This window comes from Cebus imitator, unplaced genomic scaffold (assembly GCF_001604975.1).
Source record: "Cebus imitator isolate Cc_AM_T3 unplaced genomic scaffold, Cebus_imitator-1.0 Scaffold0, whole genome shotgun sequence".
Lineage (NCBI taxonomy): Eukaryota > Metazoa > Chordata > Mammalia > Primates > Cebidae > Cebus > Cebus imitator.
The window spans coordinates 4490837-4517591 of record NW_016107315.1 but is presented as its reverse complement, the minus strand read 5'-3'; the positions used below and the strand labels follow the sequence as shown (position 1 = coordinate 4517591).

The 26755-nt window shown below is 45.1% G+C and overlaps 1 protein-coding gene and 1 pseudogene across 5 annotated transcripts in view; one reads left to right on the top strand and one right to left on the bottom strand.

The window, feature by feature from the left end:
- The window catches only part of LOC108286446, a 49550-nt pseudogene extending 24571 nt beyond the window's left edge, over window positions 1–24979 (bottom strand). Inside the window, exon 1 of the transcript XR_001817937.2 lies at window positions 24892–24979. The product of XR_001817937.2 is annotated as a eukaryotic initiation factor 4A-II-like (transcript). The remainder of the gene's footprint in view (window positions 1–24891) is intronic.
- BSN (bassoon presynaptic cytomatrix protein) overlaps window positions 1–26755 on the top strand; it is a 111446-nt gene that overhangs the window by 34395 nt on the left and 50296 nt on the right. The gene's annotated exons all lie outside the window — the stretch shown is intronic.

Here is a 26755-nt window from a genome sequence, read left to right as displayed (position 1 = left end):
CAAAAAAAAAAAAAAAAAAAAAAAAAAAAAAAAACACCAAATCTGATAATCTCTGCCTTTAGATTAGATTATTTAATCCATTTTCATTTAATTAACATTGATATGGTTGGATTTATATCTGGCATTTTACCTTTTTACTATTTGTCTCATGCTTTTTTATTTATCTCTTCCACTGTAATTTGCTACTTTCTTTTTTATCAAGTGGACATTTTCTAGTGTAACATTTTAATTATATATTTTAAAATTATGTGCCTCATGGTTGTTTTAGGGCTTACAATACACATCTTAATTTATCACAATCTACTTCAGATTAATGCTAATTTAATTCAAGTGAAATATAGAAACTTTACTCCTATACAGCTACACTGCTTCACCCCATTTTTGTGCTATTATGATATATATATCTACATATGTTATAAACTAAATAAAGCATAATTATTATATATAACTATATAGTTACGACTTTATGCAAGATTATACAATGCTATATATAACCTTATATGATTTTTTTAAGAGGCTGAGTGAGGCCGGGTGAAGTGGCTCATACTTGTAATCCCAGCACTTTTGGAGGCTGAGGCAGGTGGATCATTTAAGACCAGGAGTTTGAGAATGGCCTGGCTAAGATGGTGAAACGTATCTCCAATTTTTATTGGAGATTAAAAATTGGAGATAGGTTTCCAGCAAAGGCAAAATAAAGATATTACCGGATAAACAAAAGCAGGAAAAAGTTGTTTGTTTTTTGGAGACAGAGTGAGACTCTGTCTCCAAAAAACAAACAAACAAAAAAGGAAAGTGAGAGGAATAAAAGGAGAGCAATTGTATTATTTTTTGTTTGTTTGTTTGTTTTGAGACAATTTTGCTCTTGTTGCCCAAGCTGAAGTGCAATGGTGTGATCTCAGCTCACCGCAACCTCCGCCTTATGGGTTCAAGCAATTCTCCTGCCTCAGCCTCCCAAGTAGCTGAGATTACAGGTATACACCACCATGCCTGGCTAATTTTTTGTATTTTTAGTAGGGACGGTGTTTATCCATGTTGGTCTCGAACTCCCAACTTCAGGTGATCTGCCCGCCTTGGCCTCCCAAAGTGCTGGGATTTTAGGTGTGAGCCACTGTGTCCGGCCGAGCAAGTGTATATTTGTAGAGTTTGTTATATATCAGCCCTCTTATTTACCATTCCTGATTCTTCTCATTTTTTCCTGTGGGTCAAGTTACTATCTGATCATTTCCTTACTTCAATACAGTCTTGTTCCCACTCATCTCCTTTGTGCTTTTTGTCAAACTATTACACTTCTATATGTTATATAGAAACAATACAGACACATACACACATTGTTTTATGGAATTGCTTTTTAATTCAGTTTAGAAAATAAAAAAGATGAAATATGCAATTATGCTTTCTTTTGTACTTACCTACATAATTAACCTTTACCAGCACTCTTTGTTTTTTTTTGTGGATTCAAATTACGGTATTGTGTGGTGTCACTTTCTTTCTGCCTGAAGAACTTCCTTCATTATTTCTTGTAAGGCAATCTGCTACCAATAATTTTTTTTCCTGCTTTTGTTTATCTGGTAATATCTGTATTTTGCCTTTATTTAAAACTAATCTATTTCTTCCAGGGATTTTTTTGGAGACAGGGTCTCACTTTGTCACCCAGGCTAGAGTGCAGTGGCACAATCTCAGCCCATTGCAGCCTTGACCTCGCGGGCTCAAGCCATCCTCCCTACCTGAGCCTCTTGAGTAGCTGGGACTACAGATGTGTAGCCTAGCTAATTTTTGTATTTTATGTAGAGATAGGGTTTTGGCATGTTGCCCAGGCTGGTCTCAAACTACTGAGCTAAAGCCATCCACCTACCTTGGCCTCCCAAAGTGCTAGGATTGTAATCCTACATGAACCATCATGCCCAGCCTCTTCTAGAGGTTTTTAAGCTCACTTTAATTTTTTTTTAGATGGACTCTCGCGTTGTCCAATGCTGGAGTGCAGTGGTACGATCTCTGCTCACTGCAACCTCTGCCTCCTGGGTTCAAGTGATTCTCCTGCCTCAGCCTCCTGAGTAGCTGGGATTACAGGCATACACCACCATGCCTGGCTAATTTTTATATTTTTAGTAGAGACGGTGTTTTGCATGCTGGCCAGACTGGTCTCAAACTCCTGACCTCAGGTGATCCACCCGCCGCAGCCTCCAAAGTGCTGGGATTACAGGCATGAGCCACTGTGCCTGACTAATTATTTCTCAATTTTAAAGAAATTGAGATTCACATGCAATTGTAAGAAATAATACAGAGAATCCTTTTACATTTTGCCCAATTTCTCTCAGTGGTAACATTGAGCAAAATGGCGCAGTATACTATAACCAATATTCATAAAATCCACCAATCTTACTCAGATTTTCCTAGTTTTACTTGTACTCATTTGTGTGTGCTTAAATTGTATACAATTTTATCACTTATGTAGATTTGTGTATCTATGACCACAGTCAAGATACTGAGCAGTTCTAAGCACAAGGATCCTTTGTGTTGTCTTTGTACATCTACATTCACCTCCTCTTGCCCAACCCTTCCACCCCATCCCTCATCCCTGGCAACCACAAATCTGTCCTCCATTAAAAAAAATGTGTCATTTCACACATGTAGCATCATAAGTGGAATAATACAGTATGTAGCCTTTTGGTGTTGGCTTTTTTCACTCAGTATAATTCCCTAGAGATTCATCCAACTTGTTGCATCTGTCAATAGTTCATTCCATTTTATTACTGAGTAGTATTTTATGGTATATATGTATCATAGTTTGTTCAACCATTCACTGTTGAAGGTCATCTGGGCTGACTCCAGTGTTGGCCTATTACAAATAAGCCTTTTATGAACCTTGATGCACAGACTTTTGTGCAAACATAAGTCTTCATTTTTCTGGTATAAATATCCAGGAGTAAAATCACTAGGTCAATTGTTAATCACATGCTTAATTTTTTAAAAAATTGCCAAACTTTTCCAGGTTGATTGTGCCATTTATATTTCCACCAGCAATGTAAGAGTGAGTCAGTCTCTCCACATCTTTGTATTTTTTTCATTTAAATTATCATTATACATCTATAGTGAATCTTGGTGTGTGTGTGTGTGTGTGTGTGTGTGTGTGTTTGCTTCTTTTTTTTTTTTTTGAGATAGAGTTATGCCCTTGTTGCCCAGGCTGGAGTGCAATGGTGCACTCTCGGCTCACTGCAATCTCCGCCTCCTGGGTTCAAGTGATTCTCCTGTCTCAGCCTCCTAGGTAGCTGGGATTACAGTCATGTGCCACCATGTCTGGCTAATTTTTTGTAGTTTTAGTAGAGATGGGGTTTCACCATATTGGCCAGGATGGTCTCGATCTCTTGACCTCATGATCCACCCACCTCAGCCTCCCAAAGTGCTGGGATTATAGGCGTGAGCCACTGCGCCCGGTGTTGTGGTTTTAATTTGTATTTTCCTAATGGCTAATGATGTTGAATATCTTTTCAAATACTTTTTGCCATGTGTATATCCTCTTCAGTATGTCTGTTCATGTTTTTTGCTCTTTTCTAAATTTTTTTCTTCTGAGTTTTTTTTTTCCATTGAGTGTTGAGAGTTCTTTATATATTCTAGATACTAGTTTTTAAAAATTAGATATGTAGTTTCAAATACATTTTCCCCAGTCCATAGCTTTTCTTTTCATTCTCTTCACATGGGCTTTAACAAAGCAAAACCTTTTAAATTTGATGAGATCTAATTTGTCAGTCTTTCCTGTAATGGATTATGCTTTTAGTATCAAGTCTAAGAACTCTTCATCTAGTTGTAGATCCTGAAATTTTTTTCTGACATTTAAATCTATTAACTAGCATTAGTTAATTTTCATGTAAGGTTTGAGGCTTAGGCCAAAATTTATTTTTTAAAAGAAATGTGGATATCCAATTGCTCTAGCACAATTTGTTGAAAAGGCTATCTTTCCTTCATTGAATTGGTTTTGCACCTTTATAAAAATCAGTTGAGTATATCTATGTGGATCTATTTCTGAATTCTCTGTTCTAAATCCTCTATTGATTTATGTGTCTATCCTTCCACCAGTACTATACTGTTTTTATTACTGGAGCTACATAGAAAGTCTTAAATTGGGTAGAATAATTTCTCCCATTTTACTCTTTTTTGACAAGATTATTTTAGTATTCCAGGGTACATGCCTTTCCCTGTAAATTTCAGAATGAGTTTATCTATTTCTATAAAAAATATTACTGAGATTTTAATAGAAATTGAATTAAGCTTACAGATTAATTTGGGAAGAATTAACATCTTTTTTACATTGACTACATACTATACTATGTCCATGAACATGGTTTATCTTTCCATTTATTTAGGTTTTTAAAAAATTTCTTTCATCAGCATTTTATAATTTTAGCATATAGATCCAACAAAAAAATTTTTTTAAGAAAATAGTAATGATAGGCTGGGTGCTGTGGTTTATCCCTGTAGTCCCAGCACTTCGAGAGGCTGAGGTGTACANGTTCCCAGTCCAAAATGTCGATCACATCAAAGCTGAGGAGGTGGCTCCGTTGCCCAGAAATTTCACTCCAAGATCTATGCCGTGGGGAAGGCCCCTCCATTCCCACCAAGACTCAAGCATAACTGTGCTCATGCAGTACTTACTCACTTAGTGCACATCTATTGAGCGTCAACTGTATCCCAGGCACTTTGCTGGTAATGGGAGCTATTCATAGTCTCTATTTTTTTTTTTTTTTTTAGACAGTATCTTACTCTGTCATTCAGGCTGGAGTGCAGTGGCGTAATCATAGCTTACTGCAGCCTTGAACTCCTGGGCTCAAGGCATCCTCCTACTTTGGACTCCCAAAGTGCTGGGATTATAGGCATGAGCCACCACACCCAGCCCCTGTAAATATTTTTTAAGTGCATTCCTATTTCATTTTGTTTGGAATTATTGTAAGTAGTGTTACATTTTTATTTTGATTTCTTCACTTGCATTGTTAGTATGTAGAAATGTCATTGATTTTTATGTGTTTCTTTTGTATCCTGCAATCTTGCTGAATGGACTTAATAATTTTACATTTTTTGGTAGGTTCTTTAGGATGTTCTGCATAGATAATTATGTCATCTGTAAATATATAGTTTTTATAAGTGGTTGTGTTTATTTAAAAAAAGAGAGAAATATGTAGCTTTATTTCTTCCTTTCTAATCTATATGCCTTTTATTCTTTTACTTATTTTATTTGCCTTATTGCAGTGACTAGAACTTCCATTACTATGTTGAATAATAATAGTGGGAGTATATCTTTGCTTTGTACACAGTTTTATGGGGTACGCATTCAGTTTTTCACCATTAAGTATAATGGTGGCTGTAGTTTTTTTGTATGTGCTCTTTATGAAGTTGCAATAATTCCCTGTTATTCCTACTTGATGAGACTTTTTTTAATGAAAAAAGTTTTTGTAATTTTGATTTTTTGTAGAGATGAACTCTCACTATGTTGCCTAGGCTGGTCTTGAACTCCTGGCCTCAAGCAATCCTCCTCCCTTGGCCTCCCAAAGTGCTGGGATTATAGGTGTGGGGCACTATGCCTGGCCTTTTTTTAAATTCTAGAGAGGGTCTCGCTATCTTGCCCAGGCTGGAGTGCAGTCTTAGTCACAGATGTGATCATAGCACACTACAGCCTTGAACTGCTAACATCAAGTGATCATGCTGTCTCAGCCTCCCAAGTGCCTGAGACTGTAGGCCTACACCATTGCACCTGGTTTGCTGAAACTTTTTTTAAAAATTATGAATGGGTGTTGGCTTTTGTCAAATACCTTTTCTGTGTCAATTGGTAAGATTATTAGATTTTTTTCCCTTATATTGTTGATGTCGTGGTTTACAATAATGGATTTTCAAAAATTAAACCATTTGCTTTCATTTTTGAAAGATAGTTTTGCTGGATGTTAAACTCTTGATTGACAGTTGAGCTTCTTAAATGTTTAGATTAATGTTTTCATCAAATTTGGGAACTTTTCAGACATTATTTCTTGGAACACTTTTTATGTTCCTTTATGTCTTGTCCTTGTCTTCCCATATGTTGGTACACTTAATGTTGTCCCACATTTCTTTGAGGCCCTGTTCATTTTTATTTTTTCCTTTTTCTCTTTGTTCTTCAGATTGCCCAGTCTTACTGATCTATATTTGAGTTCACTATTTCTTTCTCCTGCCAGCTCAAATGTAGGATTTTTTTTTTCATTTCCATTAATGTACTCTTCTTTTCTTTTTTTAGAGACAGAGTCTTGCACTGTCACCCAGGCTAGGGTGAAGTGGCATGTTCATATCTCACCGCAGCCTCGACTTCCCAGGCTCAAGCAGTCCTCCCACATCATCCCTTTCCCTGCAACACTCAGTAGCTGGCACTGCAAGTGTGCCCCACCACGCCCAGCAAATTTTAAAATTTTTTTATAGAGATAGGGTCTCACTGTGTTGCCCAGGCTGGTCTTGAACTCCTGGCCTCAAGTGATCCTCCTGCATTGGCCTCTCAAAGTGCTGGGATTACAGGCCTGAGCCACTGTTCTTAGTTCATTATTGTATTTTCAACACCAGAATTTATAGTTTATTTTTATAATTTATTGTTATCCTGTATCTGATAAGACATTGTCACCATAGATTCCTTTAATTTTTTAGATATGGTTTTTTTTTTGTTCTTTGAACATATTTGTAATTGTTGCTTTGAAGTCTTTGCTAAGTTCAACATCTAGACTCAAAAAGAGTTTCTATTGCTTACTTCATTTTCTGCGTATGAATGGGTTACACTTTCCTGTTGCTTTGCATGTCTCATAATTTTTTGTTGCAAACTGGACATTTTAGGTAATATATTGTACAACTTGTTATTGATTCTGCCCTCTTTCAAAGGTTGATACTGTTGCTGTTGTTTGCTGGGTCATTTGCTTAGTGACTTGGATAAACACACTCTATGGAGTCTGTTTTCCCTGAAGTGTCCAACTTTTGATATCAGATTTTTTTTCTTCTTTTAATTTTTTATCCTAGGGGCCACCCCTGAGTCAGAGATCAAAGGTCAACAATTGGTGAAATCTTGTACTTAAGTCTCTTTGACCAGCCAGATTTTTGCCCTTTACTGTTGGATATCCACATGTTTTGGAGGCTGCTATCACAGTTCACGGAGTTTACATTTTTGGTCCACATTCAGCCAGGAACTAGGAGGCTGGATATATCCTTTGATTGCTTCTGAGAGGTTGGAGCCTTGGGTATGTATAGAGTCTTCCAGACAGCTAGGGATCTGTGTAATTTTGCTTTTAAACCTGTTTTCCCCTGGGTTTGAGTAGCTTTATTCCTACAACAGAGTTTAGTCAGAGGTTGTGCTGAGGTCTTTTGTACCAGTGAGGCTTCCTTCTTTTATTGATGGAGCCATGTGTGGCTTGGGGAATGTTTTCAAATCTGCTTTACATCCTGCTTTGATTGCTCATGAGTGAGTGTGGCCTAGTGCATGTCCACAGCCTTCCTAATCCCTGAGGTTGGCAGTGACCCCAAGAGGGATCTTCTTGGATGTATCTTTCCCTGGAATAGAGCTTCTGCAACATGAACTTTTTGTGGGGGACAAGGGGGTGTTGAGAAACCTGGAAGTCTGCCTCTCTTGGGGTGAAATTGCAGTCTTAAACTGGAAGCTGGGGGGAAAGGGAGTCCCATCTTCTTGGCCATACCTGCTGGGGGTGGAGCATCTGGAATAGCATTTTCATAAGACAGAGAGCTAGGGATAGGGGAGGGAATGAGTTGTGGTCCAAACACCACAGACTCTCACTGTTCTTACCAGGATTTAGTAGACTTTCTGGATTGAATATTTTTCCATTTGCTATATGCTCTTAGGACAATTTCCAGAGACTTCAAATGATTGTTCATTATAATTTCCTCTACTTAAGTTGTTTTGTTGGGGAAGGTGTTCACCAACCTCTTTTCTCCACCATTTTAGAAGTCCTTTCCTAGGTTATTTTAAAACATACTGTAACTCCTCAGCATAAAGCCAAATGTTCTTCCTTATCAATTCTTATTTACTCCATGGATGGCCCTAGGAATCTTCCTGGTTGGGTAACATGGACTCTGTCGTTAAGGATTTGTCCAGTGGAGTAAAAAGAAGTAAAACACCTTGAATTTGCTTCCCCATAAAAGCAGTGAGGGAGGCCTGCTTTGTGCTTAGACCCTGGCCTGCTGCTGGGTCCTACACAGGGATAGCCCCTTTGTATTCAAGGAGCCAGAAGAAACCTCAGTGGGAGGCAAGCAAGCAGCTCTTCATCAAGTAATTTTCTGTGTGTAATGTGTGAATTGATGAAATGGTGGGTCGATGATTCCCACGACAACAGCTATGTAAGTTCAGGAGGAGGAGACAGAGGAGCTCAGAGGCAGATCCTGAATTGGAAGTCTGAACCCAGGCCTTGGAGAACCAGGCCTTGAGCATGGGCCTGGGGCAGGATGTTGGCAGGGGCATGGGCAAGTGTGTAGGTAATGGGGCTCCAGGTGAGGAAATCAGTGAAAGAATGGTTATCTGTGGAGTGTGCAGGGGCCGTAAGGAGGCCAGCCTGGCTGGAAAGGAGGGCTGGGCTAAGGGACCTCCAGACATGAGGTTGAGTAGGGTGGTGAGACCAGAAGGCAAGGGCTTGGGATGTCAGGCTAAAGCATTTTGAGCCTAAAGTGGCAGAGGACCAGATGCGGTGGCTCATGCCTGTAATCCTAACACTTTGGGAGGCTGAGGTGGAAGGATCCTGTGCTCAAGCCAAACTCCATGGCTTGAGGACAAGATTTTGGGACCACCATAGGCAACACAGCAAGACCCTATCTCCACAAAGGTAAAAATAAAAATAAAAAAATTAGCCGATTGTGGTGAAGCGTGCCTGTAATCTCAGCTACTCTGTAGGCTGAGAGAGGAGGCTTGCTTGAGCCGGGATGTCAAGGCTCCAGTGAGCTGTGATCACATCACTGCACTCCAGCCTAGGTGGCAGAGCAAGACCCCATCTCAAAAAATAAATAAGTAAATAAAGTCGGCAGAGGAGCCCTTGAAGATTGCTGAGGTTTGTTAGGGAAATTCTTCTGGCCACTGTGTATGGCATACATGGAGGAGGGGAGCCTGTAGCCCTGGGAATGAGTGGAGGCTGTAGTCACAACCCAGAGGCCCCATCTTGGAGCCAGTGACAGAGGTGACTGAGACAGAAGAATGGCTCACCAGGAATGAGGAAGGAGCAGGTGAGGAGCCATCCTCAAGGCTTAGTCAAGGCAGGGCAAGAAGCCCCAATTCTTTATTCTTAGCTCCTGCGATACCGTCAGTGGCCTGTGGTAGATACCAACTCTGTCTCAGAGAAACCCCTCTAGGGGAACAGACAGGAGAGCTGGTTCTCCAGGAGGAAGGCAAGTAGGGAATGCTCTGAGCTCCAGAGAAAGGCAGCTAGTAGTGGCCTAGAAATATGGCCAGAAAAACTGGAGGGACAGAGGAAGTGGTCTGCATTGCAGGTGACAATCATGACAGCCGCCTGAATGTCATATGTGAGAGCTTCCCCTTGAAGGTTGTGCAGGAGTTAAGGAGGTTCTTACTTGTACTTCTGGGTGTGACAGCATCCCTTGTGCTCAGCTCTGCCTGCCTTTCCAAGGTTTCATGGGATGTACGAGTGGCCGGAAGCCTGGAGAGACCTGAATAAGAGCATGGCTTCTTTGAGATTGGTCTGAATATAGCACTTCCCTCCAGTGCCACATTATGGCTCTTGGCCAAAAAGTTGAGGGTGAAGCCAAGTCTGGCAAGTGGAGCCCAAGACTTGGGTGGGAGGACCAAAAGCCTATTTCCCGGGAGGCCATCGTTCTCACCCAATCTGCTCTGTGGTGTCACTTTCAGAGTGAAGGCTGATTCTGAGTGTAGCCTGGTTTATATCCAGCCTCAGAATGACACAGAACGGTTTTCCAGTTTTTGTATGTATCACTAGCATGGTTTGCTTCTGAAGTATTTATTCTTTTATTTCTTGATAGGAGGTAGTTATTAGATTTCTGAAAACTGTAGGATTTGTTTAAATGAGTCACAGCATTTGGCTGAAATAGAGAGGACTCCATCTGTTGCTTTTGCGTGGTCCCCAGTTCTGTTCTATGACTGAGCTATAAGAGAAGCAGGAGAACTTGGTGTTCCTTGAGCTCACCATCACTGCCTGTCCGACACAAGCCTTGCCTGAGTAGAGATATGGGAAAATGGACCCTGTTTCCTGAGAGCCTCTCTACTTGGATCCCTTTAATTAGCCTACTGTGTTTGGGTGAGTCAGGGTAGGGGCCGGTGCCAAGGGCTCCTTATCCACTGAACTCTGCCAGCTCTTTCTTTGGAGTACCCTTGAGCTTGCTCCTTGGATCAGAAACAGGAGCATCCATTGCAGGGTGATTTCCGTAGGTCCTCCTGACCTGCTGTGCCCTGATGGTCTCCTCTGTGTCCCTGGGGCAGCAGGACAACGCATTCTGACTGAATTCTCTCTGAGGCAGCTGGCAGTGCCTCAGGTCAGGAAGGGTCATGGGAGCATGAAACAATACAAGAGAAAGGGCACAGGCTTGGGGAAGGAAAGACCTAGGTACCAATCCTTGCTCTGCCTTATGCACGTCACTTCCTTTACATCTTCTTTTTTTTTTTTTTTTTTGAGTGGTCACCCTGTGTCTCCCAGGTTGGAGTGCAGTGGCACAATCTCAGCTCACTGCAACCTCTGCCTCCCAGGTTCAAGTGATTCTCTTGCCTCAGCCTCCCTAGTAGCTGGGATTACAGGCACATGCCACCATGCCCAGCTAATTTTATATTTTTAGTAGTCATGGGGTTTCACCATGTTGGCCAGGCTGGTCTTGAACTCCTAACCTCAAGTGATCCACCCACCTTGGCCTCCCAAAGTATTGGGATTACAGGCGTGAGACACTGTGCCCTCTCTTTAAGTCTTGATTTCCTTATCTGGACCTTCAGTGCAGCACTGTTATGAGGATGATTAACCAATGGGTGTAAAGTGTCTGGCACATGCTAAAAAACGACCAGTTTCCTGACCCTCTCCCATAGTCTGGCCTCCTCTCCTGCATACTCCGCTGCTTCTTCAGATCATGCTCATGGGCAGAGTAAAGGGAGGGGTGTGCTGTGAATCAGGGCATGGCACGGAAGATGCTGACATCCCATGCAGCTCCCTGCAGTGTTGCTCCTGGCACTTCATGCTTGGTCAGCAGATCAGCCTGACCCACTTGGGCATACCTGCCTTTCACTGGGCAGCTGGGGCCTCGTTTTCCATATCTATGGCCAGGGCTGGGCCCATCAAGTCATGCCTCTCCACTGCTGGCCCCTCCCAGACAACCAGCCTCGGAACTTGAGGCCCTCAGGTCCTACCCTTTTGCCTACCTGCTCTGTGCTTGGCCTGGCGACAGTCTCTGAGCTGTCACAGGAAGTGCCCTTGCCTCTGTGACTCACTCATCTCTGGTTGTTGGTGGTTGCTACCTGGCTACTGTGGTACCCTAAACTCTTCCTCCTGGAGGCCAGGTGAAGTGGTGGTGAGCAGATGCCACCAGCCTTGCCCAGTTCCTTCTTCAGGTTCCTGACTTCTCAGGGTGTATCTTAGGAGTTGCCTGCCGAGGTTGCCACACTAGACAATGTAGGCTTGTTGGATTATACCATGATTATTGAATGAGCAAATGATTGGAGCTTTGTCTAAGAGGGGCCTCATGTGTGAGGAGTGCTGAGTAGACCCTGTGGGTCAGGAAGAGGCTGAAGTCTGCAGGTTTGTTGGTACATTAGATGAAGCCTGCCTCATGGTAGGAACAAGGTGAGTATCTCTGCAGCCCATTAGAAGCGTCCTCTGATCTTACACAGGGATTCTGCCTTTCTCTGTGAAATTCGCGTCACATAAAATTAGCCAGTTTAAAGTGAACAATTCAGTGGTATTTAATACATTCACAATGTTGTACAGCCATCACCTCTATCTAGTTCCAAACCATTTTCTTCACCCCAGAAGAAAACCCCACACTCATTAAGCAGTTGCTCCCCGTTTCCCCCTCCCTCAGCCCCTTGTAACCACTAGTCTGCTTTCTGTCTCTATGGATTTATCTATTTTGAATAGTTCATATAAATGGAATCATAAAATAGGTATCCTTTTGTGCCTGGCTTCTCTCACTTAGCCTAATGTTTTTGAGGTTCATCTACATTGTAGTATGCAGGTATCAGTACTTCATTCCTTTTGTTTTATCTTGTTTTGTTTTATTTATTGTGGTAAACTATATGTCACATAAAATGTACCTTTCTTTTTCTTCTAAAGAGATGGGGGTCACACTACATTGCCCAGGCTGGCCTTCAAGTCATGGACTCAAGTGATCCCAGGAGTTGAAGGCCTTAGTAGCTGAGTAGCTGAGACTACAGGCACGTGCCACTGTGCCCACCTCAAAATGTGTCATTTTAACCATTTTTAAGTGTACAGTTCAGCGGTATTAGGTACATTCACATTGTTGTGTGGCCATTATCACCATCCATCTCCAGAACTTTTCATCACCCCAAACAGAAGCTCTGTACTCATTGAACAGTAATTCTGCATTTCCCCCAGCTTGTGTTAAGTACTGTTTTAGTTTTTATATCTATGAATTTGACAATTCTAGGTACCTCATATAAGTGGAATTATACAGTATTTGTCCTTTTGTGACTGGCTTATTTCACTTATCATAGTTTCTTGAAGGTTCATCCATATTGTAGCATGTATCAGAATTTTCTTCCTTTTTAAGGCTGAATAATACTCCACTGCATGTATATACCACTTTTTTTTTTACCCATTCATCTGTCCGTGGACATGGTTGCTTTTACCTCTTGGTTAGTGTGAATGATGCATGGATTCTTGGGCACTGCAACAGCCTGATGGACAGTTGGAGCAGGGTCATACATTTGAGCACTGGATGAGATGCTGAGGTGTGAGAATGGGTCAAGGAGCAGGGTCTGCTCCCATTTCCCAGGCCTCCCACGTCTACCTCCCCCACCCTCTGCCCTCCCCATATTTCCCCTGACTACATCCCTCCAGCCACACTGGCCTGCTTGCTGCTCCCTACCTGTGATGCGCACCCCCGCCTCAAAGCCTAAGACCCTGTCATTTCTTTTCTTTCTTTCTTTTTTCTTTTTTTTTTTTTTTTTTTCGTCCCTTTTTTTTTTTTTTTTTTTTTTTTTTTTCCTGGGGCCCTGGCGTGGCTTCTCCCAAAATATTAATATTTGCAGGCCCGGCACGGGGGCTCACACCTGTAATCCCAGCACTTTGGGAGGCTGAGGCAGGCAGATCACCTGACGTCAGGAGTTCGAGACCAGCCTAGTCAACATGGTGAAACCCCATCTCTACTAAAAATACAAAAATTAGCTAGACATGGTGGTGGGCACCTGTAATCCTAGCTATTTGGGAGGCTAAGGCAGGAGAATCACTTGAACCCAGAGGCAGAGGTTGTAGTAACCCGAGACCATACCATTATACTCCAGCCTGGGAACAAGAGTGAAACTCCGTCTCAAAAAATATATATGTATGCATATATATATATATTTGCATGACTCTGCTCAGGTGTCTCCTTTTCAGAAGTGCCCCTTACCCACCAGGGTAGTTTCTTTCCTTTCTCATTCATATCGTTCTTCTAAGCACCTATCGTACTCTGAATGAATGGGGCTTACCTATTTGTCTTCTTGGTCTTTGCCTATATCCTGCGCCATAAGGTGAGTCCTGTGAGATGAGTGGCCTTGTCTGCCTTGCTCACTACTAGGTAGCCAGCATCTGCAGTGCAGCCCAGTGCCAGGGGCCGTGAAGCTCCCAGTGAGGACCTGACATGCAGTAAAGCCACACACCTGTGCTGCTCTGGCTACCATCAGAGCCCTGACCCCTTTTACCTCCCCATTTTATATTTGGGTCTGTATTTACATCCTCCATCTTAGGTACCCCACTCTGTTCTCTGGAACTTCTAAGCTACTCTGAGTCCCCAGCACCTTCCACAGCCATTCCCTTTACCTTCTGCTAGCTAAAAACCTGGCCATGCCAAAATATTATTTGCAGGCTGAGGGTGGTTCACAACTGTAATCCCAGCACTTTGGGAGGCTGAGGCGGGTGGATCACCTGAGGTCAGGAGTTCGAGACCTGCCTGGACAACATGGTGAACCCCATCTCTACTAAAAATACAAAAATTAGCTGGACAGGGTGGCGGGTGCCTGAGTAGGTAGTATTCTCTTTACTCCCTCAGCAGAGCTGTGTGGACCCCCACACACTTGCCTGATCCTCTGGGCCAGGGGGCCTTTTCCTGACTGTGGCTCTCAGACCCTGGTCTTTCCTTTCTTGTCAGACACAGATCATACAGTTCTACCACTATTTCTACCTTAGCATTGCTGCCTGGATTTCTCATTATTTCCCACTACCCTGAAGATTTTGGCATCAGAGTCCAGGCTTCCTGCCCACTCCACTTGTTGTCAAGCCAGGGAAGGAAGAAAGGGAGGAAGGCAAGGCTAATGTTTTTCTCAGTGCCTACTGGGCACTTGGCACTGCATTTCCTCATGCTGGGGTGGCCCTGGCCCCTCTGTTGGCTCAGTCCGGCCCAGGCATTCTGGGTGTGGTGATTCAGGGCTGGGCTAGTCCTTTGGAGCACTTGCCCATCTCTTTGGGAGCAGGACTGCTTGGCAGTATATTACTCATTACTCAGTGGCTAGCTCCGTGTCATGGAGAGCGTGATCACAATATACTGTCAGATGCTGTCACACACACATGCACACAGTGCATGTGCACACTCACATGTGGGCACACACTACACACACACGTGTGGGCACACACTACACATGCACGTGTGCACACAGTGTCTCATCACGTTTTTTTCTCAGGTCTTAGTCACGACTCTCAAATCAACAGGCAGATATTTCCTATATGAGAGCATCTGTCTTGATGGAATTTAGGCCACAGTAGCTGAATTTAATGCTCTCCATGTGTGAAAACATGTCAGGTAGGAATATGGGCATCCCTGAACCTGTGCTCCTCAGACCTGTGCTCCCTGAACATGTGTTCCCCAGACCTGAGCCCTGTAAAGGGGAAGAGAGCAGAGGAGGGAGCTCCTGGTGGTCTGCCGGGGGTGGGGGGCGGGGGACTCTTCTAGTCAAGGGTGGGTCCAGCCACCTGAAAGGGATCTATGGCTCCTTAGACCAGGCCTTCATGGCTGTTGCCCCATATCAGGCTGAACAATGAGGGGAACTGAGAATCAGTCTCTGAGGCAGGAGGGAAGAATGGGAGGAGGGTATGGCGGGGGTGTCAGTCATCTCCTGCAGGAAGCCTCTCACTGGGTGGTCTCTGTCGGTGGGAGGCAATCTCCCTGACTGGCCACTAGGGAAATTGTCCACAGGGGGAATCTAGAAATGAACCCCCAGCACCTTCCTGGCTCTCACAGGCTGAGAGAGAAGGAAGAGCAGTAGCCAAAGTGCCACAGATAGGTATTAGATTTCTCCTTCTGAGTTGGACACCTTAGAAGTGAAAAACAAGAAAACCACAGAGGAGAGGCTGCATAGTTGGCAAGAAAGGAAAACAAGCCACCATTTATGTACATTTTTCTGCAACTAGATTGACAGGTATGTAGAACAAGGGACACAGTAATGTTGAAGGCTGGAAAGTGGTAGATGGCTTTCCTTTTTTTTTTTGAGACGGAGTTTCGCTCTTGTTACCCGGGCTGGAGTGCAATGGCGCGATCTCGGCTCACCGCAACCTCCGCCTCCTGGGTTCAGGCAATTCTCCTGCCTCAGCCTCCTGAGTAGCTGGGATTACAGGCACGTGCCACCATGCCCAGCTAAGTTTTTTTTGTAGTTTTTAGTAGAGACGGGGTTTCACCGTGTTGACCAGGATGGTCTCAATCTCTTGACCTCGTGATCCACCCGCCTCGGCCTCCCAAAGTGCTGGGATTACAGGCTTGAGCCACTGCGCCCGGCCCGGCTTTCCTTTTTAAATGTCCTTTGATGTTGCAATGGGTATTACTTAGAAGAGGGGATGTTTTTCCTGCTGAAAATCTTGAGATTCAGTTACTGTCTTGAGATGGCATTTTAAAAATCATTCTCATTGTCTTTTATAAGCCTTATAAAGAATTGCATTCAGTTGGTCCATACTTCTTTAGCACCAGCCCTGTCTGGGCATTTGGCTTCATGCTGCATGCAGGTGAGGGGAAAGAGGGAGGCCAGAGGGGGCCCACAGCATACAGGAGCCCTCCTGCATGAGGCCATGAGGAGTCTGCAGGAAGGCACACAGATTTCTGGGAACTGAGGAATCTGATGAGGGCTCATAGAGGGCAGGATGCTTAAACCAGGTTTTGAAGGTTAAATTGACTTTTTTTTTTTTTTTTTTTTTTTGAGACAGGGTCTCACTCTGTCACCTAGGCTGGATTGCAGAGCTCAGTGGTGCGATCATAACTTACTACAACCTTGACTTCCTAGGGTCAAGGGATCCTTCTGCCTCAGCCTCTCAAGAAGCTGGGACCACAGGCACAAATCACCATGCCTGGCTAATTTTTAAAAATTTTTTGTAGAGGTGGGATCTCCCTGTGTTGCCCAGGCAGGTCTCAAACTCCTAGGTGCAAGTAATCCTCCCACCTCAGCATCCCAAAGTGCTGGGACTGTAGGTATGAGCCACCACATGTCTAGACTGAATTGGCTTTTAAGGAGATGGCCTTGTAGAAAGAGAATAGAGCATGAGCTGGTAGGGATGGGGGTCAGATGAGGAGCCTCAGGAATTCCTGCCAAAGGCAGTGCAGGAAGAGAGACTGCCTAGATAGAAGGAGCCACATGGTAGAGTGCTTTGAAGGCTGTGGGCATGTGTGTCCAGGGTGGAGTGGTAACCCTGGATATGCTGCTATGCCCGATGTGAATATGGTGGGATTAGGTGGGAGGAGTTAGCAAGTATAAGGGCCTATATTAGGGTTAGCAAGTATAATCAGCGCGAGCTTTGACACGTGTGAGTATGATTGTGGCAGCTAACGTATGAAAGCCAGGCCTTTTTCAAACAGGCTGTCTGAGTGAGACTCCTAAGCAGGGCCTACCCTCATGTCTCTGTACCGGGCTTCAGAGTCCTGTCTCCCCCAGACTTGTCTATCATCGACCTGGGATGCCCTTATAGGTCCCAGGATTAATGCAGTGGGTCCTCTGTCTTCTATGCCCAGTGTGTTGGCCACCGCTACTACACAGAGCCTCTGCTTCCCTGATCGATCACCTGAGCCCATGGGTCATTCAGTCCACAAACATTTACTGGGCCCTGCTCTCGGCCAGGCCCTGTGCCAGATTCTGAGGACTCAGTGGTGACTGTGTGTGGTGGAAAGCCAGATGGCCCACTTTTCTCTGGAACCACTCCCCTTCCCCACGTCTTCCTCCAGGGTTTTCTCGGACTCTACCAGCCCACATCGATTTCTCCTTCTGGGACCTCCTGGACCACTGACCCCTCTTACCATGCACACACATGCACATTCAAGTTCTCATCCTTTTGTGTATGATAGATGGAGTTTTGTGTGTGAGAACATTTGCTTTGTATTCTTTTGATTGTAATAAATTTGAAATTGCAAAGCAAAGGTAGAGTTCAGAGGGTCTCATTCTCATTTCTGGTGCCAAGCACTGTTATTTCTAGTGCCAAGCACTGCCTGGTGCCAAACCAGTGCTATAGCCCTTTGTCCAAAGGTAGGATTCTTCAGCTGTTGCAGTAGCCCTCTCCGAGAGCTAACACAGTGTCCTGGGCTTTGAGGGCAAGTGACAGGGCGCCAACAGGGTGATTCTGGGGAATAGGAGGATGGAGACGTTCAGACCCCTTCTGTTGTTTTGCTCAGAGCTAAAACACAGGTGATCCCCAATCACAATTTTCTTTTACCATTTTTGAGTCACAGAAAAGTTTTTCTTTTCTTTCTTTCTTTTTTTTTAGAATGAGTTTTGTTTTTGTTGCCCAGGGTGGTGTACAATTATGCTGTCTTGGCTCACTACAACCTCCGCCTCCCAGGTTCAAAGAAATTCTCCTGCCTCAGCCTCCCAAGTAGCTGGGATTACAGGTGCCTGCCACCACACCTGGCTAATTTTTATGTATTTTTGGTAGAGAAAGGGTTTCACCGTGTTGGTCAGGCTCGTCACAAACTCCTGACCTCAGGTGATCTGCCCACCTCAGCTTCCTAAAATGTTGGGATTACAGGCGTGAGCCACTGCGCCCAGCTGTGAGTTTTTCTTTTCTTTTCCTTTTTTTTTTTTTTTTGAGATGGAGTCTCGCTCTTGTCATCCAGGCTGGAGTGCAATGGTGTGATCTCGGCTCACTGTAACCTCCGCCTCCCGGGTTCAAGAGATTCTCCTGCCTCAGCCTCCTCAGTAGCTAGGATTGCAGGCGGGCACTACCACACCCAGCTAATTTTTAGTTTTCCTTTATTCTTATATAGAAATATTAAAAGCAAACAGGCTATTGTTAGTCAACAAAATATTTTTCTTTGAATTTTTTAAAAAGCAAGTAGGGTTGGGTGCGCTGGCTCACACCTGTAATCCCAGCACTTTGGGAGGCCAAGGCAGGTGGATTACCTGAGGTCAGGAGTTCAAGAGCAGCCTGGCCAACGTGGCGAAACCCCATCTGTACTAAAAATACAAAAAGTTAGCCAGGCATAGTAGCTCAGGCCTATAATCCCAGCTCCTTGGGAGTCTAAGTCAGGAGAATCACTTGAACCTGGGAGTCAGAGGTTGCACTGAGCCGAGATCATGCCACTGTACTCCAGCTTGGGCAACAAGAATGAAACTTTTGTCAAAAAAAAAAAAAAAAAAAAGGCAAGTAGGCCTGATTTCTGGACAGAGAGATTTTTAACATGGGATGAATAGAAATTAGTTTGGTGTTTCTTTCTCCCGCAAAATAGACAATAGGCATAGTTTTTTAATTCCACTCACTTCCCATGAGAAAGGTATCAAGGGGTCTCAGATGGGGTTTTCCTGGAAGTCTCAAACAGGAGGCTCTGGGATGCTTCATATACTGGGATGTTTCTGGGGTCAGTTTAGTCCCCTGAGCACAGCAGATGTTCAGCTAATTCGTGCATACAGTAGTGACACAGACACTGGGTGATCTTGCTAACTCCATTGCTGGCCTGTATCTCTCTTCCTGTGCCTAGAGCGGGGCTGAATGTGAATTAGACCCTTAACCATCTTTGTGGGCTAAAGATGTGTCCAGGCAGTCCCTGAGGGCAGGCTCAGTGCTGAGTCTCTTATCAGTATTGGGTCTGATGACTGGTCAGAAACTTGAGGTTTCTGGACCAGACTCCTGGCTTCTGCCCTGTTGGGAGCAGGACTATGGGAAGTGGCTTGCTTCCTTTCTAGTCACAAAGACTCGTGGTTTTCTCTTAGCTTATCTTGACTTCCAGATTGCAGCAAAATTTTGAAGAAAGCTGACAAGCACAGAATTGTCCCCTTGGTAAAAGGCTGTAGTAGTAGGATTTGCAGTAGCTGGAACGTGGGAAAAGCTGGCTCAGCTTTATGTAGTGACTTTAGTCTCCTGATTCAAGCTTCCCAGCTTTAGGAGCTGACCTGGGCCAGAACACTGTGATTCTGTACAACCCAAAGTTGTATCATGTGGGGTCCTAATGCAGGTGTCTGCAAGCCTAGGGCTGGCTGGGGAGCAGAAGCCTCAGTTACTTGGGCTGCATCAGAACTCCTGCGGTATACTTCAGAGTCATGGTACTCCCAGAAGACGGGGTTGGGAAATGTAAACAGAGGGCTGGCACTGAGGCCAAGGCTCCTTAAAAGTCTGTGGAGAGGTGGCCGAGAGTTTACTTGGACAGCTAGACATTCCCTCAGAAAGCTGAGCCTAGTAGGGGAACATATGGAGATACCTAGTTGGCCTAAAACACTCTTAAAGGGTGCCCCGTCACTGTAGACTAGAAAGGCTAGGAAGGTCTTAATGCAGGAATGCACTGTGACTTGCTCAGAGAAATGCAATGTTTTGGGTTCAGTCCTATGGCACCCAAAAGGAAGAGTCCCTAAGGTTGAGGGCCTAGTTTCTTCTGGTGTCCCAGGCCAAGGTCATCTGGAGAGCCTAGGAGATCATTGGGGGAGCTCCTCAAGGAGCTGCTGACCTAGGTCTTGGATTCAGGAGGTGACTCTGGCCTGGCCACCTGCCTGTCTTCTCTCCCCTCCTCTGCTCCTCTTAGTTCCCAGCATGGACTCCCACCTGTGCTAGCTCTCCCAAGAATTTCCTGCTGATGAGCTGTTACCCAAGTCTGAAGACTAAGTAGGAAAAAAAGGCATTTTTTCCTACCAAAAGCTGCAAGAGGAATAAGAAACAGAAAACTCTACCTCCAACAAAAGTAACAAACAACCATAACCTGAAATACCAGAAACAAAGAATGATTTTCAACTCCAGGATCAAAATCAGTCCAGGTTGGAGGATCTTAGGAGGGGACACTTGTCAGAGTCCAGAGGGCCAAAGCAAATAATGCTCTGTTGGACTGGTTAGCAAAGCCAACATATGCGGAGAAGGTTAGGGACTGTCTTTGAACCCTGTGGGATGCCAAGGAGCTATTAGGGAGGTAGAGTTACCCTAGGAATTGAGCAGGGTGTGGCATGGGAGGGGAAAACTATGGGTTGCCAGCAGTTCAGCCAATAGAAAAATGAAGGAAATTCAAAATAGGTATAATTAGTATCTCTGGAGAAGAAAACAAAACAAATGGAACACAAAAATATTCAAAGATATAATAGAAGAAAAATTTCCCCCTGAAATAAAAGAACACATAAATCTTTTGTTTGAAAGGCCAGACTGAATTTTAGGAAAAATAGATATATTCAACCCAAAAACATATCTTGGCAATGTCACTGAATTCCAAAGAGAAAAAAATAGTTCTATTGCATCCAGAGGGGAAAAGTTAACATATCTATATAAGGGGAGAAAAAGGCTGGCCCAGAGCTCTCCACAGTAATAATCAATGATAGAAAACAGAGGGGCTGTATCTGCAAAGTCCTCAGGGAGATAGAGTGTAAACCCAGAATTTATATCCAGCCAACCAGCTGTTCAAGTTAATTTATTATTATTATTTTTTTGAGATGGAGTTTTTGCTCTCTTGCCTAGGCTGGAGTGCAGTGGTGCGATCTTGGCTCACTGCAACCTCTGCCTTCTGGGTTCAAGCGATTCTCTTGCCTCAGCCTCCCGAGTAGCTGGGGCTACAGGCATGTGCCACCACACCTGGCTATTTTTTTTTTTTTGTATTTTTAGTAGAGACGGGGTTTCACTATGTAGGCCAGACTGGTCTCAAACTCCTGACCTCAAGTGATCCACCATCTTGGCCTCCCAAAGTGCTGGGACTACAGGCATGAGCCACTGTGCCCAGCTGTAGTTCAAGTGTAAAGGTCATAAAGATATATTCAGACATTCAAGTACTTAGAAAACATGGTTTCTCTGAGTTATTTTTTGTTGTTGTTGATGTTTCTGAGACAGAGTCTCGCTCTGTTGCCCAGGCTGGAGTGCAATGGCATGACCTCGGCTCACTGCAACCTCCACCTCCTGGGTTCAAGTGATTCTCCTGCCTCAGCCTCCTGAGTAGCTGGGATTACAGGCACACACCATCACTACCAGCTAATTTTTGTATTTTTAGTAGAGACAGGGTTTCATCATGTTGATTAGGCTGGTCTCAAACTCTGTGACCTCGTGATCTGCCCACCTCAGCCTCCCAAAGTGCTGGGATTACGGGCGTGAGACACCATGCCTGACCATGAGTTCTTTTTAAATGGATGAATGAATAAAAACTTCTAGAAATAAATTCCATAAGTCATAGATGGAGATGCTGTGATTAGAGGACTAGTAACCTCGTCACCGCTTACTTGCCCTCAGATGAGCCATCAATCACACAATCCTTGTCACCGGCCCCATGGTGCAAAAGACATTCAGTTTTTAAAGTGACACTGAACTCATGGCATTTGACACTTCAGCTGACTGGTGGCCACATATAGCTCTTGCTACTCTGGAAAAGCCATGGGATAGAGGTGAAAATGGGACTGAGGGGAAGATCAAAGGTAAACACTACATAAACCCCTACTGTATACCCACTGGTCTCTTTATAGAATTTGGCCTGAGGCGGGCCTGGTGCAATTCTTAGTGAGACATTACAAGAATAGAGGCAGCTCTAAGGGTTTGGTTTTGTTCTACATCATGGATGACAAGCCCATGGCCTTTATGCTTAATCGTTGGTAATAATCTTTCCCATGAATCCTTCCCAAACCTACCTCCCAGGCAGTCACTACCAATTTATTGGAGTTTTAGGAAAGTTACCCTTATTTCCCATCCTTGCTCTGGATTCTGGAGACTAGCTGGTCCTGGAGGAAACTAAAAGCAAATCAATTTGCCCTGAGAGATGTTTCAATCCAGTAGACCCACTCAGGCCCCAAGGCTGGGGAATGCGGTTTGCTCTTGTGGCAGTTACTAGCTTCCCCCTTGCTTCCAGACTCCTGGTGGTCTCTCCCTCTGATGTTGGCAGCTTCCCCTAGCCTGTGTTTAATGGCAGCAAGTCTTGCTCCTACCAGTTCCTCTTGTCACATTCTCCCCTTGTTGACCCACCTGAAGTCTCCTGCCAGACTCTTGCTCTCAGCAACAGCACAGCGGTCAGAGCTCACTGCCTTAAACATGTTCTCTTCTGGCCCAAACAGACTGACCTGGAGCAAATTGAGCCTTGTTGTTTGGCCACAGGAGTCCCACCTGCCAGACATTTCTGAGTGGAAAGGATAAGTGGAGGTGGCAGGTACTTGGTAACACTGATGGTTCCTTCATGTGGGTTTGTCTGCTCAGGAGTGTTGAGTGCGTGCCTGCCTAAGTGCATCAGTATATACCTACCATCACCAGGCCGCCATGGTGCTTTGTCCCCAGCTCTACCAAGAAGCTAGCTCTCTGGGTTACTCTGAGTTCTTTTGGGTCTTGGAAACTTACCATCAGAGTGGAGCCACAACTTAAAAGGGCTGGGAAGTTAGGAAGAGAAGGTGTCAGCCTCAAGGGACCTCTGCCTATGGCATGACCTCTTACCCTGCCCAGGAACCCTGGGTGTGGCACTTTCCCTCCCTAGCCAGCAGACAGCATCTTAGAGGCTCTGAGCCCCTGATGCCATCTTCTTGGGCAGTCACAGGCTCTTTCTGTAGCTGTGGCAGAGTGTTACGGAGATCCTCACCCTTGTGCTGTTGCCATCAGCACTGCAAATTCTTTTTGGCCTATAGGCAATAAGGAAGCTGATGAGGTCAGCCCTTGATGGCCTGGGGCCTCCCTGTCACTGACCTAACTATACTTTCCATAGAACTCAGTGGGAGGTAGGACTGAATCTGGTCTGGGAAACCAACAGATACTATTTTAAGGACTGGAGATTGAGAGTTTAAGAATTTTCCTAGCAGTGGCCTCAACTAGGACACATATGCCAACGGATTGAAGAAGAGAGAGGGACAAGGGAGAACATATGGAAATTCCTATTTACATTTATTGTCTATCTCATCTTTTAAAACTTTTTCATTTGGGGAGGTGGGTTTTATAAAAAATATGCATGCATATAATTGGTAGATGAATATTCATATGTTGGAGAGGCTGAAACATGTTTTATTGATAGAGATACATGATTGAAAAGGCAGGAGGCCACTGGCCTGAAGGCTGAGCAGGCCAGGACATGTATATATTTTTATGCAAAAACTGGAATTTTTTCCAAGCCTAAACTTTCTGGTTTCTCATATCCATTCCTGAGAGAGGAGCTCCAGGATGCAGGGCCTGGCCCCAGCACCCACTGCTCTACAGCTTCTACTTAGCTTCCTGGGTGCACAGGGACCAGTGGGGTGGCCCAGTAGTCCTTCCAGCCCTGGGCTCAAAGGACAGGGTCCTCCCACAGCACCTGCCCATCTCTAATTGCCCATTACAGAAAGGTCAGCCATGAATTTATCAAAACCTCGTTTGAAGCTGTGGGACTCTTCTGGCTGCTCTGACTTAGAAAAACAGTTTCCTTAAGTTCACTCCCCTCCTGGTGAACAAAGACAGCCGTTTATTAATGGGAAACACTTCTCTTTCAAATGCTCAACTGGAGGCCGTGGGGGGCATGCTTTAGAATGCTGCCTTGTGGGGACCAGCTTGGTTTTCCCTCTGGCGCCTGCACTGGCTCCATGCCTGGCTGCTTTTCCTTCCGGTCTGAATCAGCCCGGGCAGGCCCTCCTTCCCACTGTGCCCCAGGGCAGCCACATCTCTCCCTGGTGGTTCTCCTATTATGGATGTAACTGGTGTCTGGAGCATTTTTTAGTCACTGACAATTGCTGGCCTTGTGCCTTTCTGTTGGCTTTTGACAGAGAGGACCCCAGCCTCTGACCAGTGCAGTCAGGATTATCTCTCCCAGCAGTGGTCATGGGATCGGGCAGGAGGCCACAGGGTACTAAGGATTACTGGGGGAGAGGCTAACTGAATTGGCTCTGTTCCCCTTCCCAGCAGCCCTTCTGTGGCCCGGGGGCTCCTTCCTGCCTTGGCAAACAGCTCTGAGTTAAGATTGTTTCTGATCAGTTAATAGCCTTAAATGCTGAAAGGAAGGAAAACTGGTAGATATCTGACTGTTTCTACATTCTCTACCTTTATTGGCCTCCTTAAAAATATATTTGTCTCCATACCTAATGCACGTGGGGCTTAAAACCTAGATCATGGGTTGATGGGTGCAGCAAACCACCGTGGCACATGTTTACCTATGTAACAAACCTGCACATTCTGCACATGTATCCAAGAACTTAAAGTAAAATAAAAAATTAAAAAATATATATATTTATCCCTAGATAAGGCATTTCTAGTCTTCCCTGATTGGCTCCTAGCCACTTCTTCATCTCTCTGCTGTTTCCCTCCTGCACCTGCCTGTCTCCTGTGTCTGCTTTATGGTGGTGCCCCTCTCCCCTCCTTGCTTACCCACCCTTACCCTGGCCCTCCCCAGCAATAGGGCTCCCATGGCTGCTGGGAGGAGCACTGGCCTCAAAGGGCCTCTCTGCTGATGAGGCCACATCCATGACACCAGGTCTTCCTTGGGGTGGGCTGGGTCCTGTCTGTGGACACCTCTCTCTCTTTTTCCTCATTCCCTTCTTTCCCCTGCCCAGCAGCCATATTTTGGTGGAGGCCTTTGTTTGTGTCTCTTGAGAAGAGCCTTCCAGAGGGCTCACCTCTTCCCTCCTGAGGAGGCCTTGGATGTGGCTCCCCTGGGACTTGTGTTCAGGTGTGTGGCACAGATAGTCATGACCCCTGAAGCCCCTGCCATGGTGGGCCCTTGTGTTCAGCTGGAGAAGGAACTGGCCCCTCCCAAGCTGGATTGGTTTGGGACAGGGCTTGGGCATTTATGGTGTGTGGCCCTCATGGGTGTAGCCTTTCTTCCTGTGACTTCTTGGCCTTCATATTATGTAGACTCATCATGGCACGGGGCATTGTTGAGTGCTCCTCCTCAGAGCAACTCCTCTAACCTGTGGGGTCATTCTCTTTTTTTCTCCTTTCTCTGACTTCTCTGGTTCTGACATCTCCTCTACTCCCATGAACATTGGTCCTCCCCACAAAGCTTTCTTGGACCATTGCTCTACGGGTGATTTCAGCCTGAGAATTGTCTGTGAACAAGATCTTTAGCTCTCCCAGATAAAAATATCTACACTTATCTGAATTGAACCCAAGACGTGACCCATCTCTTAATGTCTCTTAGCCCTACTCCCACCTCAACACAACCAAATCCAAACTTGCGATTTTGCGATTTCACTTTCCATTTCTCACCCACTAATTGACTTATCTCCCTGGATTCCCCATTTCAATGAAAAGGAACACTCCTCCCTGGACCCAAAGCCAGAATACCTGCTTCTGTACCTTCCCTTCCTCTCACCACACGGACTATCTCCTGGGCCAGTGCCTTATTCTCACTGGTTTCCCTACCTCATCATCTTCTCCTTGAACAGAGCCTAAACATTCCCCTATGTGAAAACCTTACAGGCCCTGCTCATTTTAGCTTTTAGCTTCCCAATTAGCTCAGGTAGTTCAACACACACTATCATCACAACACCGTTGCTGGGAGCTGTTCTAGGTACTGGGAGCAGCAATGACTTGTGTCTTCCATGCTTGCCCTACACAGCTACTCAGACTGAGCGTGCTCTGCTGTGCCTTTGGGCCTTTGTGCGTGCTGTTGCCTCTGCCTAGCGTGCCTTGTTACCTTGGCATGAACAGCCCATCCTTTAAGACCCAGTTTAGATGTCTTCTCATCTTCAAAGACTTCTGCTTCTGCCCACTACTGGACAATGCAGCAGTGCGTCTTGCAGGGATTTGTTTGCATATCTGTTTCTACTCTAGACCAGAGGCTCTTGGAGGACTGGACTCCTATATGAATCATTTAAAAAAAATTTATTTTAGGCCGGGCGCAGTGGCTCACACCTGAAATCCTAGCATTTTGGGAGGATGAGACAGGAGGATCACTTGAGGTCAGGAGTTCGAGACCAGCCTGGCCAACATGGTGAAACCCCACCTCTACTAAAAATACAAAAATTAGCCAGGCATTGTGGCACATGCCTGTAGTCCCAGCTACCCTGTGTCTGCTTTACGGTGGTGCTCCTTTCCCGTCCTTGCTTACCCACCCTTACCCTGGCTCTCCCTAGCAGTAGGGCTCCCATGGCTACTGGGAGGAGCACTGGCCTCAAGGGGCCTCTCTGCTGATGAGGCCACATCCATGAGACCAGGAGAATCGCTGGAGCCTGGGAGGCAGAGTCTGCAGTGAGCCGAGATCGCGCAACTGCACTCCAGCCTCGGCAACAGAGTGAGGC